The sequence below is a fragment of the Anolis carolinensis genome, chromosome 2, assembly GCF_035594765.1.
Source record: "Anolis carolinensis isolate JA03-04 chromosome 2, rAnoCar3.1.pri, whole genome shotgun sequence".
NCBI lineage: Eukaryota > Metazoa > Chordata > Lepidosauria > Squamata > Dactyloidae > Anolis > Anolis carolinensis.
This window is the reverse complement of record NC_085842.1, coordinates 59712027-59731054: the sequence shown is the minus strand read 5'-3', so window position 1 is coordinate 59731054 and position 19028 is coordinate 59712027. Positions and strand designations below refer to the sequence as shown.

Below are 19028 nucleotides of genomic sequence, written 5' to 3'. Positions count from 1 at the left end.
TTCATTCACCGCAGTTCTGGACATCCAAACCTTAATGCACTGCCTGGAAACCATCGTAGGGATTTGTTTAAAGAGGATTTCTGGATTAATTTGCAGGGCTGACCATCCTGTGGTGACTGCAGCATGAAGCCATGAGGTGCAGGTGGGAATCAGATGTCAAAAGCCATAGGCAGCAATTTCCAACAATCTGAATTCAAAAGAAAAAAAACCATGCTTTTCCATGAGGGCAAAATCAATTTCAGTTGCAAATACTAGGGCCCCTTCTATTCTGCCATATAATCCAGATTATCAAATCAGATAATCTGCATTACTTGCTTTGAACTGGATTATATGAGTCTACACTGCCATTTAATCCAGTTCAAAGGAGATAATCTGGATTATTTGGTAGCATAGAATAAGCCTAAGACTTCTTGAATAACCAGACCGATAATACTCAGCACTTTATTACTTTAGATAAGGCTGGCGGAAACCTTTGACTATTCAAATGTTTTGACTACATCTCCCATTATCCCTTGTCATTGGGCATACTGCCGAATCTTCTAGAAGTCAAATTTCAAAGTATCTGGAGGTCTAAATGTTTCCCACTTCTGACTTAGGGGAATTGCACTGTTCAGTATTCTCCCAATAAATGTTTCCAGTATTACTCTTCTTTGTGTAAGTATCTACTTTTATACCAGGATGGAACTCTATCTTGGGTCCTGTACTGGGATAAAAGTGGAATATAAACAAAACAAAACAATTGAAGCTTTTATGGTGGGAATTCCCAGGCAGTCCTACATTGAGGTATTGTCCAGATTCATTGCTGTGTTTAACTTGAGCAAGATGAGAGCCATTATATACCCTCATACTTTATGTGGGAAACTAGTTTAGTAAGGAGAAAGAAACAGCATAGATAACCCTTTACCTAGATATGCTAACTTAGGAAAGAACTACAGATGCATGTTTGAAAGAAAAATCTCAAAACTCCATTTAACTTAACTCATAGCATGGCTCTGAGCCTTATGGTACATATGTAAGTTTGGGTCAGCACTCAGTTTTCATTTTCTGGTCCTCATGACTACAGAGATAGTTGGAAAGCATAATGACTCATCATGGGTGATCACTTGTGGACGAGCATGATTGTCTTTCAGAAATTTTCGGGAAAGGGCCTTCTCTCAGTCCTACCACCTTCACAGGCCCATCTGGTAAGAACATGAGCAAAGGGGCTTGAAGTCTCTGCTGAACATAAGAACATCCTTTCCAACATCGGTGGCTGTTCCCAGCTTCTTGAACTCTCTCCTTCAAAATGGGCCCCCTCCATAGCATCCTCCCAGTGGCAGATGAAAACCTTTCTTTCAACGGTTACCTAGTATTTATGAGTAGGGATAGACATTTTAAGGCTCGACAGCTCAAGTAATCACAATTAGTAGGCCTCCTAGAAGGGCTTTGTGTCTCAGGAGACAAAATCTTAGCAAAGAGAAAATCTCAGTGATGCTGCTGATGGCCATGAAATATCATTGCATGTTCAGTTCTAATTACTGACCTGTTTGCAATTATTTGGGTGAAACCTAAGAAATATACAGTGGGCTCTTGGTATCCACTGAGGTTTGATTCCAGGACTTCTGGTGGATTCTTGAAAATGCAGTATTTTCAAGTCATGTATAGTTGAATCTGTGGATATAGAGAGCCAACTGAATATCTATTTGTAAAATGATGATGATGATGATGATGATGATGATGATGTGCCCGTCTTTTGAAAAGCATCTAGATTTATTTGATCAGAACATATGCTAACACTTCTCTTTCTTACATTGTTCATTTATGGTAACATTCTCTAAGAAATGGAATGATCTAGACACAAGGATAATGGCTGAACCCTATTATGCTTGATGAAAATCTCTCCCTGTTCCCTTCTTTTCGTTCCATATGAACTTGCTTATAACGCTTGTGATGAAAACAGTTTTGTGATGCAAAGTGAATTCAGTCCATGCTGCTACTTTCCACCTGATGCTTATACACAGAACGTTATTTGGCATAATTCAAAGTCATACTTATGGCTTTTTCCTCACCCTGGTGATGCTTTCTCTCTCTCTCTCTCATGAATAAACTCATGATTATTGCTTGCCTCACAGGCAGCGCATAATGGCTGACCAACCTTCTCACCTTTGAAAATGACTGGAGAAGAGACATCAGAAATGGAAAATATTTCTCCTAGATCACAGTAACTGTCCTCAGCTGCCAATGAGGTAGGATAAAGTTCTTAATTCAGTATTCAAGGTGGGGTGTTGTGGTGGTTTTAAAAAAAGGAAACGTGTGACCTATTCATCACAGACAAATGCGCTGTGAGGTTTCTGAGGGCTGATTCAGAAAACTCATTTTCTCACTCCACGGTGACCTTTTGTAATCACTGCACCACTGGATCCAAGAGGGTTTTGGTGGAACAGAGAAGGAACAGCCTGTCTGATTAACAAGTAAATAAAAATAAATCAATGTGAGCCGAAAATCAATTCTAGCAGCCATGTGTGTGTTCAAGGAAGAGTCTGTTACAGTCTTCTTCAGGATGTGGGGTCCAGTCTTGCTTTTCTATGTCACATTATTGTGAGATTGTTACTTTTGAAATTAACAGTGTAGATGTACAACTGTGACTGGAAAGAACGTTAATAGCTCAGGATGGTTAGCTGGTGTTCACTCAGTGGGAGCTAATGCAGCGGAGAAAGTTTATCGGGAACTAACTGCAAGTTACACGGGACTATAGTGGTTTGAATGCTGGACTATGACTCTGGAGACCGGGATTCTGATCCCGACTCAGCCGTGGAAATCCACTGGGTGGCCTTGGGGAAGTCCCACTCAGCCTCAGAGGAAGCGCTGCTGTACAAATCATGCCATGAAAATCCTATGATAGGGTCATCTTAGGGTTGTCATAAGTCAGAAATGATTTAAACGTACCCAACAACTGCAAGAAAATAGAGAAATCCTGATACAAACTAGACTCTACTTTTTTGTCTTTACTCACAGGAGGCACATGACTAATAACCATTTGGTTGTCATAACACTGTGGACAACTAGCTAGTTATCACTTTTCTTCTGTGCCTTTGTTTACTATTGCCTATGGAGTCATAGATGGGTATGCCTTCTTATTAAATGATGTAGGGTTGAAAAAGTTATACTGCAATTGGAGTGAAGGTAAACCCTAGTTAACTGGGAGTAAGCCTGACCTAGCAATCTAACCCAGTTATACTTTCAACATAGTAGAAGGGAAATAGTTATTATTAAATAGTTACTCATAATTAGTTACTTCTGATCTCTGAGGATTTCATGTGCTTAACTCCACTTTCCTCCATTTTCAACAGTCTCGTGTTCATTGTTAAGTTGTTGTTCCCTTACCCCCTCAATCCCTCCCTCTGCTCGAACCAGTTAAAATTCTTAGTTTGTTTCATTTCATGCAGCAGCATTTAAAACAAGCAAGGTGTCAGCATGTTCCCATATCTCTGGATAATCACTGAATCTCCCAGTAGATCAGGCAGTAGGAAATGAAATAGTCCCAACCACAGCAGTACATGTGAATATATATAATAATGACCGAAGTCTTCTGAAATTGACTGTGAGGAGCCTGTGAATTTTAATGACTCCTTGTCTGTCATTCCATTCATTCCACAAAGGCTGAGGTCCTGGTCTCGTACTTCTTTCTTTTTAATAAGTAGCCATGCTGCCAAGCTACATATGCTCTGAATGGGAAATGGGGAGGAATACTACTCCTTGCCTTCCTTGAGTGAACAAATGAATAAATGCATTAGCTGAACCAATCAGGCATCACAAATCCATAGTGTATCGCAGTCTCCCTCAACCTGGCTTTCTCTAGACACACAGAACTATAGCTCCCATCATCCTCAGCCTGAACCACTGGCAGCTGTCCTACCTATAGATGAGAGGGAGTTGCACTCAATCACATTGTGCTGGAGGAGGTATGCTAATACACAAATGTAGAAATGATAGTTTATAAAATCAATACATCTATCACAACTTATCCTTAATGTTGAGGGATACAAAAACAACCTGGCTTCTATCTTTTTCAGCAGTTATAGAACTGGGTTTATGATTTTATAAACCTAGTGGATTATGCAGAATCCCATGCTCATATAAGTGTTGGTATGTGAAAACAAGGGTCTTACACAATACTAGAACACCCAGAGGCAAAAAGCACAAAGTCATGTGGCATGGAACATTGATTCTAAGTAGCTGCCAACCCTCCTTTTTTTTTAGTACAAGAAGATAACAACACAGATGCTGTGTATTTGAAAATGCTACTACTTTTGTCTGGAGAAAAAAATAACCTTGTACCAGGACACCTGGGGACATTGCAATTACAATAGGTCATTGATATCCTCTGGGGTGTTGGTTTTGGGACCCCCTCTGATACCAAAATGCTTAAGTCTCATTAAATAAAATGGCATAGTAAAATGCTGTCTCTTATACAAAATGGCAAAATCAAGACTTGCTTTCTGGAATGTAAAAAAATATTTTCAAGATAGGAATGGTTGAATCCATGAATGCAGAATCAGTGGATATGGAGGGCTGACTGTATATAATTCTTCAGATGACAACATATACTTTAAAGGTTTTCTCATCAACTTGTCTACTGCTGTGTAACTTCTGCAACAGAAATCAGACTTTAGAAAATATTATCTAAATGGATAAAAGTTAAAGGTGTTGCCTCCCATACACACAGTAAGCTTTGAAAACCACACACAAAGCAGCCCAGAGTTATTCTTCTTTTCTCAAAACAACAGCTTACACATTTCACTTCCCTGCAGTGAACAGAAGCATTAGATTAGCTTCCTCATAAATATGACATGAGAAAAATAAAGCTTTCAGAAAACAGCCAGAAGTTGTTAAAAAACAGGGGAAGGAGGCCTGCAATTGATACCGCCTGCTTCTGCAATGAGCTGAATATGAAACACCAACAAGCCAGTGAAATATTTTAAGACATTGCATTAAGTTTAAGGTCTGTAGCTGGAAAAGCCTTTAACTTGAGTCTTGGTGTGCCCGCTTTCCCCCTCACATAGACTATGTTTCTAAACGTCATGTGAGAAGAGAACTATAAGGTATTTTAAGGACTCATGGAGAGGAAAGCTTGTTCCCTTGATTGTTATGTAACAGTTTTGCCTGGTCTCTTGACATTCTCCATATGCTGCTTGCTCAAAACCAGTGTATGCCTTCCCTCCCTCTGGCCATATTGGATGATTTTAATACCTCAATAAAGAAGCATGTCTTGTTTACTCTCTCTTCCCACCCTGGCCTCTCAAATTGTTTTTTTTTCTTCAGGCAACAGCATTTAAGAACATATGCAGGCAAATCTCTGGAATTTCCCTGAATTCGGAAATGGATCTGCCTGGTGATATTTGAGAAATCAGGTATGAAACTGTCAGGACCCAGGCTGCGGAGCACCAATAACCATGCGCAGAGACCAGAATCTATCTAATATCTTTATTAAAGGAATATATAAAGTCAATAAAAACAAGTGTAGAATACAGTTCAGAAGTAGACCTTTCAGGAAAGGTCAAATATAGTCCAGGAAATCAATGTCCTATATGAGATATTAGAGTCCAAAGTTATAATCCAACAACCGAAACACACACTTTGCCGAGCAAAGTGTGGGGAAATGACAGGGTCCTTTAGTCCAATGGAGCTTGACAACAAGGCTGGAAAACAAACTAGATTCTTGGCAAACAAGACTTGATTCGAGGCAACAAGAAGCAAGAAGCAAGAACTGGGTCCGTGGCGAGGTCCGGGGAATAAGGCAGGCTTGGAACAAGAACAAGGTCCTGGAAACAAGGAACAGGAGTAGCGTAGTCCACACACGATCTCACTCCCGAAGCTGACGAATTGACTCCGCAAGGATCTCCTTGCGGGTAAACACCTATATAGGATCTTGTTTTCCCGCCAAGGAACACTTTCCCTGGGGAACAAGAAGTGAAACCCATACTGTGTCCAGATGCATGACTCCTTAAGATTTCCCAAGGGAAACAGGCTTAATCAGCTAATTGTCTGGCAGCGATTCTGGCACTTCGGCGATTCGCCTCCCTAGTGCCTCTATCTCGATTATAATTATCCTTACGAGAGAACGGGGGAGAATTCTGACCAAGGCTTGTTTGGCTGACTTCTGGAAGGCAAACATCCTGCAGGTGCAAGGGCTCCAATTCTGGCTGAAACGGTGGGAAACCCAAGTTTTCCTCTTTGTCTGCCACAATAGTACTAGGAAGGGGACTACATGGCCCATGAGACATCACAGAAACAAAAGTGTTAAAATGCATCAATTTTATATTCTGGTTCTTCCAATAAAATGCTATCACAAACAGAAGCTATGTTAGCCTTGGAGAGTAGGGAGAGCTAGATAGTGTGAATGCACTATAGCACTTTGATATTCTTTAAATTATATAACCTATACAATTCTGGGATTTGTAGTATCATGTTGTTTTCAATGGGTTTATAGAGGTGCATTTCATGTGAGTGACAAATTGTGTTTGTGAGCAAATAGAGCATGTTCCAGGGCTGTTTCTCTTTCCAAGAAGTCCATATGTTGCTGTTTTTCCTGGGGTCAGGTATAAAGTAGGAAAGCTAGCCAGTGCACTGAACCACAGGTTTTTCTTAGTGAAATGAGAATATAGTACAGCAACCATTGAGACTCCTTTCTGCAGTTTCCAATCAAGCCACTTGAATAAAAAGCTCTTTGTCTGCAGTTTGAAGGGTCACTCGCCTCTATTATTTTGAATGGCTATATACTACCGCCGATATCAGAGAAAGAGAGCCATTAATATCAGTTGCTTCAAAACACCGAGAGAGTGAGTGTTGCTATGCTAATGTGGCTTCATGGAGTTTTCAGGGCATGGACTCTCTTCTGGACATCAGGGTGAGAGAAAGAATATCAGGGCAAGAGCACTGAAATCACAGGTCATCATAAATATATTACAGTTCTTATATATGTTGCTTTTTTTTTTCCTTTCCAAGGCAGGGAAACATGAGACACATTAGCAGTTTAGTACTTTATGCCATCAATATTTTCTTTTGCATCTTTCCATATTCATCATCCATAATTCAGGGCAAAGATTATAAACCTATTGATCTGTTATTTCTTTTTCCTTCTTTCTGAAAGATGAATGCCAGTTGCCCAGAAAAAAGGGTGAATCAGGGTGAAAGGAATAAAAAAATGTTTTGGACATACTTTTAAAAATGCACCACCTTACACACTTTTCAATAAATATCACATCTCGGGCACATTCACATTCAGCTCATGTTTTAATTACAACCACATTATAATGTCAGGCCCCAAAGGGCAATTTTCTTAATCTCACTGAGGAGGCCAGTCTTGGAAAGGAATAGAATTCTACATGGAGAATATGAGAATGTGAAACATATTGAGTAGTCCAAAAGTGCTGCATCATGTTCAGATGCTGGAAAAATTACTTTTTCTGGATTGCAACTCCAAGAACACCCTGATAAGCAAGGCAACAAGAAATTCTGGAGTTACAGCCCCAAAGAGTAACTTCTACAGGTTCTGTTAATGGTGTTTGTTTGCTCTTCAGTCTTTCAGCACTTCTGTAACTCACCTTGAGGAGAGAGAGAAACTGTGTGGTCCATTACTAGTCTAGAGGTCAAAAAGCTGAGGGTTCTTACCTGTAGGCATGATAACTAATAAGACGGGCATGCAGGAGAGTACTCAAGAACCTGTTCAAAATTTCCATTAAAATGGGCCGAAGGTGACGTGTCTGTGCAGATCTACACTGACCTACTGTCCTGGGGCTGATCTGGTGTGGGCACTCCCCCTGGCCAATACAGAGAAGGGAGGAAGTCCTGACTGCCCAGCATCCCTGCCCATTTTCCATATTGTTGTGGCCTCTGGTTGCGTCATGGGTCCTACTGGTTGGCCATCACCTACAGTGACATCAGTGGGTGTCGATGAAGTGATGAGAAAGAGCGGGAGAGGAGCAGTGCCAGATTTACCACTGTGCTTAAGCACAGCGCCCCGTTGGCTAAAACATTTTTTTCATGATGAGTTTTGCTTATATGATACAATTCTACATTTGAAGGTGTTCTATTTCGGAGAAATTCCAAACATAATTATAGAGTTGATAGTCTATGGGAGTGTGCCTACCAGGCCTACCTCCTTCAGGGCCCAAGTAAGGGGCCACGTAACTTAGATAGCACAGGGTCTCATTTTTCCTAAATCCAGCACTGGAGAGGAGGAATCACATCTCCTCTTCTCCAATATCACTCCGTCCAATATCACTGCAGGTAACAGCCAACAGGTAGGACTCATGTCATAACCGGGGACCATTGCGACACAAAGAACAGGAGGGGATGGTAAATGCCATCCTGTGTCCTCGGACAGTGAAACATTTGCAGCTGATCCTACCCCAGAATGTGTCCAACTGTTTATATTAGCCCACAATTGGGGGGTACTTTAAATTCAGGGTCAGAATTTGGAGTATCCCCTAACTTGTATCAATGTGGATCATTCTGTGTTAAATCTAACATGCCCCATGTTACAACAGTTCAATTCTGTGTGAAGTTTGACTGCCATGGAGTTGATCCAGGGCCTTTTCGCATTAAGTGGTCAGAGAGTAACTAATCTTGCTCCCAGCATTTGACTAGCTGAGTTGTAAGTGTGCTGAGACCCTCCCCAAAAACTTCTGACATCTCAAGGAGAGACACAGCAAATGCCCATTTTAGCTCATCCCTTCTCTCCTTTCTTTTTCCCTTCCTTTTTATTCTTTGTAGATTTTGCCAGCTGCTGACCCGCATCTTCAGTCATTAGACCAACTACTGAAAAGATGGATGACAGTGTCCAATACGCCAAAGTCTGAGTAATCTCTCATTTGTTCTTTAAAAAGCAACAAGTTGTGTGAAATGGGCAACAAAATGGCAAATATTGAATCTGATACAAACCCCTTCACCTCAAACCTTAATCAGACACAAGATTGTAGTACTGATTTAGAGATTGTGTGTGTATCTATATATATCTCAAAAATTTTACGGTTAGTGGCCACACTTTGTTAATGGCATATGCAATTGTAAGTCCACTTTACTCCTGTGTATGTCCTGTTGTGATTGTGAATGTTGGTGTTTTCTTCCATCCTACGCAATAACCAATGCACCACAAATAGCCATTCCATGGCTGGTGGGGAAGACATGAGAATACTGGAGAGGTGCCTGGCTAGATTCCACAGCCAGGTACAAATGAATGACATCATAGTGAATCTTGATGGAAGCTTTGTCACATGTTTCTCCAGTGCTCCCAACCCCACTCTCCACCTGCTACAGAATGGACATACATGAGAACTAGTTCAGAAAAACATTGAGTCCTTGGGTTGCAGAGTGGGAAGTTGTAGTCGAATACTGTCTGTGGAACTCTTATCTTCTCTGGGCAAGATAGGATTTCAGTTTGGGTCTCAGTATTATTCATTGCATGGAGTTTTGCATTCTTCCAAACAGCATTCATGAAGAGTCAATTGATTCTTTCTAGTGAAGATACCTAGCAGATTTTCATGAAGAGATTGCCTTATATGGGATAGACCCTAGATCAGTGATGGAGCAAATGCTTTGAATGAGAAAGTCCACAGTAGCTAATGTATCCCATGACAGTGAGGAAAAATACCCATTCCAGGTTTTGGCCAAGAAGTGATTTACTATCCAAGGTGTTGACCTTTTTTAGAAATAGGATTCAAGGGATTGGAGAGCTTCTTTAAAGCCTGGATTAAACTCTGGAATAGATTCACCACTCCATAGGCATAGGAACCACTGGCCACTTCTGAAAAGGCCCAGGTTTAATCAATGGCATTGACTGGAAATGGCTGCTGTCCAAGGGGACTGCAGTCAATCAGGCTAGCTGGCCACTAGACAACAGGGAATTAAATGGAGCAATGGTCTGATTTTGTGCAAGATAACTTTGCTATAAGTTTGCTTTTAATTAGTATTTGCTTGGATACATGAACAAAATAATGATGTCTGACTCCCCGTATTACAAATACAAATTCATAACCTAGTGTTATGCATCCACTACTGCTCCGTATTCAGTTATACTATGTTTTTTTTTAAAAAAATTGCCACAATTACTATTCCACTGCATCCAATTGCCCAGCAGAGCTAGCCCACATTGCTCAGAGGAGCTTTTGGCTCTTAAGGTATATCATGGGGAAGGCATTTAGCCAGAAGACTGTTAGGAGTATGTGTCTTGCCATGTTTATTTGAGGTTTGCTATATTATGTTTTTATTTGTTATGTGTACTTGATTATGACAGCTATATATATGTGTGTATACTGGATGATGGGCATTGCCATGCTTTAACCATGTTGATAGTTGCACATATTGAGGGAGACCTGCTAGAGAACTCTCTCATTAGGTAAAAAGTGTTTATCTACGTCTTGCTGATTTATTGTGTAGCCATACAAGGGAATAGTATTGATAAAACAGCATCAAGGCCATTCTCACCAAAGAGAGAGAAGGTGTGTGTGTGGGGGGGGGGTAGATTGTTGTTTGTTTAAGACCCAGTAAGGCAGTAATTCTCAACCTGTGGGTCCCCAGGTATTTTGGCCTACAACTCCCAGAAATCCCAGCCAGTTTACCAGCTGTTAGGATTTCTGGGAATTGAAGGTCAAGACATCTGGGGACCCACAGGTTGAGAACCATTGCAGTAACACAAGTAGAACTGTTGTTGTATATTCACAAATGGAATAAAAGCCCTCAAATGTTTGCATTGCTTTACCTGTAAATATATTGTACAACCAGTTATTTCTCATGAGCATGAACCTAGTTTTCTCAAGAGAATATACATGATTCAAATCTGTCATGCAATTTGCATGCAGATAAACATGTACATTTTTTAAAGTCTAGCAAAAAAAAACCCCACACACATTTTGAAAAAGTATACAAAAACTTTGGGAGGAATGACCCATAAAATGATTTATTCATTGTGTAATTGCTTGGAAATTGTGTACTTTGGAAGGAATATATACACAAATATTTATGGATTCTGTTTAGATAGAAAACCCACTCATTTGTACAATAAAATGGGATGATGAAAACATGAATAAAATGAAGTTTGACAGAATCACTTGTCCCTGGTTTCTGCTTTTTACTCAGCTCTGAATTTCCTGTCAAAATATTTTACTCCTGCTGAAAGATATGAGTTGGGTTCCACTGAGGATAAGGAAATTTTAGTCTTTTGTATTCTAAAAGGAAACTGTTTGATAGTTCTCTATACTCCTTCAGTATAAAGTTCAGTATCTCACCAGTATGTAGCAGATCTAGAAAGATACCAAGCCATCAGCAAATGACCAAAGAAGGACAAAAAAACTTGAAGACAGAAACTGGTTGTTCATAAAGTTAAATATTTAAAAGTAAATATCTCTAACAAAAATCCAATTTATTCAGTGATAATTAGGGAAAATATGGAATGAGATTAAAATGACTTGCAAGGTTAGAATGGCCTAAAACTGTCACTTATGGGTAGGATTTTAGTAATGAAGATGAATGTTTTGCCAAATATGTTATCCTTATCTCAATCTTTACCATTCATACTAAATAGCATCCCATTCAAACAATGGCAAAAAAGACCTGTAAAATTTCATTTGGCAAGGAAAAAAGACAGCATCAGAGTCAAGGCATTACGAGATTATAAGAAAAGTGGAGGTATGGGTTTCTTCAGTCTGAAAATATACTACTATTCTTGCTGACTGATGTAGCTGAAAGACGGGTTAATATTAAAAATGTAATTTTACAAGGCCTTTAATGCCGGAGCCTCCCCAAACTATAACTCTCATGATTTCATAGCATTGAGTCATGGATTGATAAAGTGGAGTCAAATTGCATTCATTCTACAGTGTAGATGACCCAATCTCTTTGATAAGGCCCTCATAGTTTTATCAATAGGTTGTGTATACTCATCGTATCATATCATAAAACATGTCAGAATGAGTATGCTTAGCCATGCCTCTAAAATTCATAATCCACCTAAAATCATTTTCTGGTGATGCCAAGTATATAGAAAACAAGATGTTTGTGTCCCTGAGCCCTGGTTCCCAATTTATGCAGCATCAACATTTATCTTGCACTTGCTAGAGTTTAATCTAATAGAAGGAGATGTGGCACACAAAAATTAAAAAAAAAAAACCCTTTTCCACTTTAAGATGCATCTGCTGGAAATAGACATGATTATCAAGTTTATTCCCTTTTCTGTTTCCTTCTCATCTCATCAGTGATCCACACACATTAAAATTTCATTGAAGATTTTACGCATTCTGGCTGGAAACAGCATCTGGTCAATGTGAGTTAGAGGCAGGGTGGGGAGAACTGGTGACAGACTGGCAGGTCTGGCATGGTAAGCATTTATGCAACAAATGACCTTTCTGGGGACAGCTCAGGAGGGAAAGACCTATTCGTCATTTGAATTTTTTATGCTATGCAGCGCAGCCCACATGGAACGGAATTATAACAGGGGCAAAGGACTTGGAAAAAACATCTCATGGATAACCTTATGCTTGGGAAAACTGCTGTTATGGACTGCAATTCCCAGAATTCCCCAGAAAGTATGTGGTTGCATCCTCAAAGGGCAACATTTCCAAGCTTTGAGTGGGGCGGGAGGGGGGGGGACTAGCAACAACATCCCTTGCAAGAAAAATCTTCCAAAGCTCAGAAAGATTACCGTTTTCAATGACAGCTCCCAGAACACTCCATTTAGTGACATTGCTTGCTAGGGATTTTGGAAGTTGAAGTCAAAAGTTCATCTGAGCTCTAAAAAAAGTTTCCCGTCCAAAACAAGTGGGACAATCACTATACTTTGTCTTACCTTTTTCTGCCTTAGCCATAATGCAGCCAAGGGACCCGCATTTATTTATTTATTTCTCACATTTATATCTCGCCCTTCTCACCCGAAGGGACTCAGGGAGGCTTACAACAGTGGCAACAATTAGATGCCCATACAAACCAATATAAAACAACACATAAAACAGTTAAAACTATTAAAATACATTATGAATTTAAAATATACATTTCAAACATAAAATCAGATCCGTTCTTCCTCATGCTTTGTCCATAGTTCAGTCCGTGTCATTTTCACCATTTATTGATTAAAAGCCTGGGCACACAGCCATGTTTTTAGGGCTTTTCTGAAGCCCAACAGGGTTGGAATTTGACGTATCTCTCTTGGGAGGGTGTTCCACAACCGGCATTTTCATCCATCACCTCTGCACCCATCCCTGTCCTTTGAAAATAGTTCACTCAAGTTAATATTTCATTATGAACTGAATGGAGTTATGCTCAGGATGGCTGTTCGCACCATTTCCTGTCCCTATAAACAACTTATCCAACCAACTGAATTTGATCCATTGTAGGCTTTCATCATTCCAATGCAGCCTTTAAAACGCAGATCTACTTAACCAGAAATATATCACAAATCCACCAAGACGGAGAAGTAATGTATAACTTTAGTGGTGCATGAAAAATATCAACTGTAAATGAACTACAGAAGTTCTTGCTGTCAAATTTCACAGGTCTGTGTGGATGGATATGGAAGAATATGGAGGGTCTCTCTTTTACCCTGGACCAAGTGGCAGCTAGAATTTTGGGTGGCTTTGAAGGAAACTGACAAGGCAAACTTCACTTTCACAAGGCTGATAGGGTATAGAAATAAATCATAACACTTCTTTCCTTTTTTAACCTGATTTCAGAAATATTTTCATCTATTTGATGGAATGAATGTGAGATTGAAAATACTTGAATGTGAGATAATCTAAAATGGACAAATCCATGAGTCATGTCAAAGGGCTTCTGTATTCATCCACATTGGCATTGGAACTAGAGTTGTTAGTTCTTTTTTTTTGTCAGATATCAGCAACCCGGATGACAAAAGGTCTGGAAACCAAGACTTATGATGAACATTTTAGGGAACTGGCTAAGTTTAGCTTGGAGAAGAGAAGGTGAATGTGATAGCTATTGTTAAATATCTCAAGGATGTTATATAAAAGTTGAAGTGAATTTGCTTTCTGTTGTTTCAGAAAATAGAACATGAATTTACAGATTCATATTCCAAGAGAGAGAGAAATTCCACCTAAACATGCGGAAAAATTTCTTGACTGTTCAAGAATAGAACAGATGGCCTCAGAAATTTGTGAACTCCCCTTCTTAGGTTTTTTAAAAGATGAATCATGGTTTCTCAGAAGTTTTTTATTTATATATTCTTGCATGAAATGAGTTGGATTAAATGATCCTGGAGGTTGCTTCCAACTATATTATAAAATGATATGAAACAGGGATAGGAAAAATATGGATGTAGGAATAGGAGACATGCAAGAAAATCAAGACTGATAAATTGGTGGCATCCTTAAATCAAGTGAAGAAGGGAGATCTCTTTGGCTCAAATGTCCTCTGGCCAGAGGAGTGGCACAATATTTTCTCAACTGACTTTCAGACATCCTTGGGAACTTAACCTGAGCACTTTAAGCAGAAATGGTAAAGGAATAAAATGCTTCAAATAGGGAAATTATGGGCTTTCAGCAACTGTTACTTTGAACAGTAATCCAACAAGAATTTTTTTTAACTATTTGGCTTGAACTCTATGATCTACAGCAGGTGCTCCCACAGAAATCAATGAAATCAAAGATCTTAACTGTGTACTTCAGGACTATTGATTTCATCAAGTATGCCTAAGCCTTTTCAGTATTACACACTTCAAAACTAGCAGATACTTCCAGTCTTTATATCCTCATTCTGTGTAATGTGCTGACTAGTAAAAGGGAAATAAAAATGACAACAGTGAAAACATACTCTTGTTATATATTGAGTGCTTTTGCACTAAAAGTCTTTCTTTGGGAGGATGAATGTTTCTATATTGCTTGAATCGTGTTGAATTAACCTCTTGCGACAATGTTTAAGAGATAATAGAACCCAGAATCAGATATGCTTCCCTCATAAATAGAGATGCCATGGAAATTTCATATTTGTGAATTCTAATGCAAACTGACTTGACAGAACTGAGGTACAGATGAATCTTCTTGGACTACTGCACTCTTACCCAAACTTTACCACATAGTATTTGGATAAAAATAGAACATAATGTGCTTAAAATACATGTTTTAGAGAAGAACTCTAGCTTTAAAAAGCATACCGGTAATTTGAACCATAATATAGGTATGCCAAAATGGGGACCATTATGTGGCTGGGTTCTACCCAGACATGCCACCTCTTTCCAGTGCAGTGGTAGCAAGCAGTACTGGCACCAAGGTCTTCCTTGGTGATGTAATCTCCCTTTCCTAGGGTTATGCATTCAGGGAAACACTGACCCATTTCGTTCCCGGTTTTCGTGAGGGCCCCGGAACATTTTTTGGGAGCCTCCCAAAATCAGGATGGCAGATATCTGTTTTTCTCTCTGGTGCTGAAAGATCCATTTTCTGTTGGCCGGGGGGGGGGGGGGTGTCCCACCCAGGCTCCCCTTCCCCGTGTGCATTTTAAAGAGGCTTCTTCTTTCCTGCTGTTTCTACTCTAGAGTAATAGGTGCCCAACTTGCATGCCTCACACGCACCCTCTTTCCAAGGAGAGTGTGTGTGTGGTGTACAGGAGTGCCTGTGCCTGCCAGGGCCTGCAGCTAAGCAATTATTACACTGTGATGCTGAAAAGCAGGCCAAGAGCCAGGACTCACTACTGCTTGTTTTCTTTCGAGTTGATTTCTGTAGCGGGAGGGGCCTTCCTGTTCTGTGCTCGCAAAGAAATGAAAGACACAATAGTAACAAAGAAATTGGAGAAACAAATTCCATACACAACTCTACACTTTCCTTCTCCCCGTTCCTGAGGCTAGAAGGGCACAACACTGCCCCTCCTATTGTTTACTGGGAAAACAAAATAATAATACATTGGTATCTTGTCACTGAGATGTGTAACCTGAGCTCCTTCTACTTTTCTCCTTCAAGAAATGAAAATGGCATACCAAGAGGATATATCCAGTAAATTCAACTGGCTTAAAGCCCAGGGGGTTCCTTCACTTCTTCCTTCCAGATGCAAATATAAGACGGTGAATAAGTCCAGCTATAAAATGAATTATTCTACAACTCTATGGATTCCTAGCCTTCTAGTCCTTTTCAAAAGAACAAAAAAAACTTTCTCAATGGATGGTTCATGGTTTCCTTCAATCTTTTCACTGGAATTTCTTCTCTGCTCTCCATGAAACAGCTAACTGCCTGCTTATGCCATCTTCTTCCACAGCTACCTTAGTTCACCTTCTCACCCCACATTGGCCAACAAAACCTGTGGGTTTCAAGACCATTGGTTTCACATTCTCATCTCCTGACTTCAGATCTCCTGAATTAACTTTTCCTATAGCCTAGCTACAGTGACCTTCAAGATCATTGTAATATAAAAGAAACTGCTTTCAGAAATAGGCATTAAATTAATGGTGGAAAGGAAGGCTAGGAATTTTGAGATTTTCAAGGAAGTCACCCCTTGGACACCTACGATTTGTCAGATAAAGTACACTTTAGCCTGAATGCTTTTGGCCATTCCAGTTAGGATTTTACATAAGTGTTGACTCAACAATTGTTTAAATTGCCATACTCACATTGGGGCTGAACTTTATGGTCTAGATTTTATTGTTAGTCTCACCTACAGCAGATCCATTGAATCAATAAAATTTACCTATGTGGTCTAATAGGATTTTCCAATTGGATTCAACCCTGTATGTCTGCCTTTGATGGAGAACTCATCATCATCATCATCATCATCATCATCATTTATATTCTGTCCTATCTGCCCAAGAGGACTCAGGGTGGAATCCAACATACAAGGGTAAACATTCAATGCCTCTGTAAAACAAACAAATACTGACATAAAATCCCAGATTCATATCCCTGCATATGAAAATAACATTAAAACCTAATATCAAAATAAAGCCAAGAAGATCAAACCAGTCCATACTCCAGGAATTTATTTATTTATTTATTTAATATACCACTCTTCTCCCCCAAGGAGACTGCTCACTGGAGGGAAGCATATTAGAGGCAAAGATGAATTACTTTGGCCACATAATGAGAAGACAGGAAAGCTTACAGAAGATAATGATGCTGGGGGAAACGAAAGGAAAAAGGAAGTGGGGCCAACCAAGGGCAAGATGGATAGATTGGATCCTTGAAGTTATTGGCTTGACCTTGAAGGTCCATGTGAGCTGGTCCATGTGGTCCCGAAGAGTCAGAAATGACTGAATGAATAAACAACAACAAACAGGCAAACAAAATTATATAATCACATAAAATATAAACAAACATCCACATTAATTTCCAACAGCCAACTAGAGTTCACAAAACAGTGTGGGTTGGTTGTGTAGTCAAACAGTCATTGGGCTGGCATAGACTAGCAGAGTCCAAATATGAAATAGTTCCCAACCCAGTAGTGATCTCTCATGATCTAATTCTCTTCCCCTCCATATGCTAGTGAGCATAAGTAGGTCTTCAGTTGCTTTTTGAAGGAGAGGAGGGAGGGAGACAGCTTTATTTCTTTAGGGCAGAAGTTCCAGAGGTGTGTGTGGGGGTGACCACAGAGAAGGCCCTCTCTCTCCTTTGCACCAACTTGTTAGCTGCCTTGAGTCCCCATGGGGAGAAAAGCAAAATATAAATAAAATTAATAATAATAATTTTTTCAAGTATCCTGTCCCTGACAGAGGTTGTCTATAGACAAATGCCCACAACTCCTTGGTTCAGTGGCCTTTAATTTCAGCTGATAAAGAAACCACCCACATGTTCCACTTTTCATTTGGAATACTGTCAATTTCTGTATAGCTGTAAAAGAGCAAGCAGAACCAGATGGCTTGAAGTAGCATTTGAAAATGATATGGTTAGCATTCTAGCAGAAATGTTAAAAACTTGCACTGTGTTTACTTTTTGTTGCTAGCTGGCTTCCAAGATTCCTCCCACGCACATTGTTGAATATTTATTTATATATATTTCTTCCCCTTTCTCCTCCTTTCCCCTCTCTCTCCTTCTCCTTTTCCTTCTCCTCTGTAGATATATTCTGAGCAAAGTGGATTGTTTCCACCAAGAAAATTTCCTGTGCAGGCCCCATTTAGATGAACAGGGGCTGCCCAAGAGCATAAATCCTTGTGTTACAGTGACTATTATTTCTGTAGGGGTGTCTGACAGCAATGTGTGTTATTGCCTTATCATATTTGCTACAGTATAAAGGCCTCACTCCCATTCCTACTAGAAGCTGTGAGCCTCCTGGCAGTCAAACTGGACAGAAAAATTGGCCTGTTATGTGATACAGGTAAAATATTTCACCATCTGTGAAATTCTCCTTGCTTTCATCTGCAGATACACAGGGGTCTTTTTCTCCAATTCGCAGTTGCCTTGAGCAATCTGTCAGTGCTATGATGTCGTGAGTCTCTCATTCATAAAAAGAAAGCATATAGGCCTGAATCCTATTGGTCAGTCTGAACCAATAGATTTGAATTCTACTAGTTAGACCAACTGAATCAATTGTCAAGTGATGGCTCAAGGCATAGGTAAATCCCATTGATTCCACATTTTATTCCCTTATGTTGCCCTCTTAAGGTGAGCCTCAAGAACATCTGCAGATTACTCCTTCATTGTTTCTAAATCTCAAAAGCTTTTGGAATTTTAGAACTTTACCACACAAAATCCTAAAAGCAAGTCCAGGCATTGCAAACCCGTCTCGCTGAGAGCAGGAGCATGCCAGGATAGCCACTCTTCTTATAGCACAATTCTTTGCTGTAAAGGCTTTCAGCAAGACGAAGGAGCTTTTGGCTTGCCACAGCAATTTGGAAGTAAGTCATCCTAACCCAGGCATTGCCCACTTTCATCCATGCCCCACCCTTTTTATATTTTTTTCCCTAGAAGAATTGCTCAACTCTGAAAGCTCACAATCTCCCAAGACCGCAGATTCATTTCTGTGTGAATTCACAGTTGCACAGTTAGTTACATCCACATTTTCAAAGTACACAAGCTCTGCCCGTACAAATACTTAATGAAGATACATTTTGCGATTCCCACCCTTTT

General features: G+C 39.8%; 1 long non-coding RNA gene across 1 annotated transcript; it reads left to right on the top strand.

Moving 5' to 3' along the window:
* The first annotated feature begins 1699 nt into the window (after positions 1-1699).
* LOC103277957 (uncharacterized) lies at positions 1700-10065 on the top strand. The gene is made up of 3 exons (XR_505788.3): positions 1700-2225; positions 5302-5390; positions 8755-10065. It is a non-coding gene; the product is annotated as an uncharacterized LOC103277957 (long non-coding RNA).
* The last annotated feature ends 8963 nt before the right edge of the window (positions 10066-19028 follow it).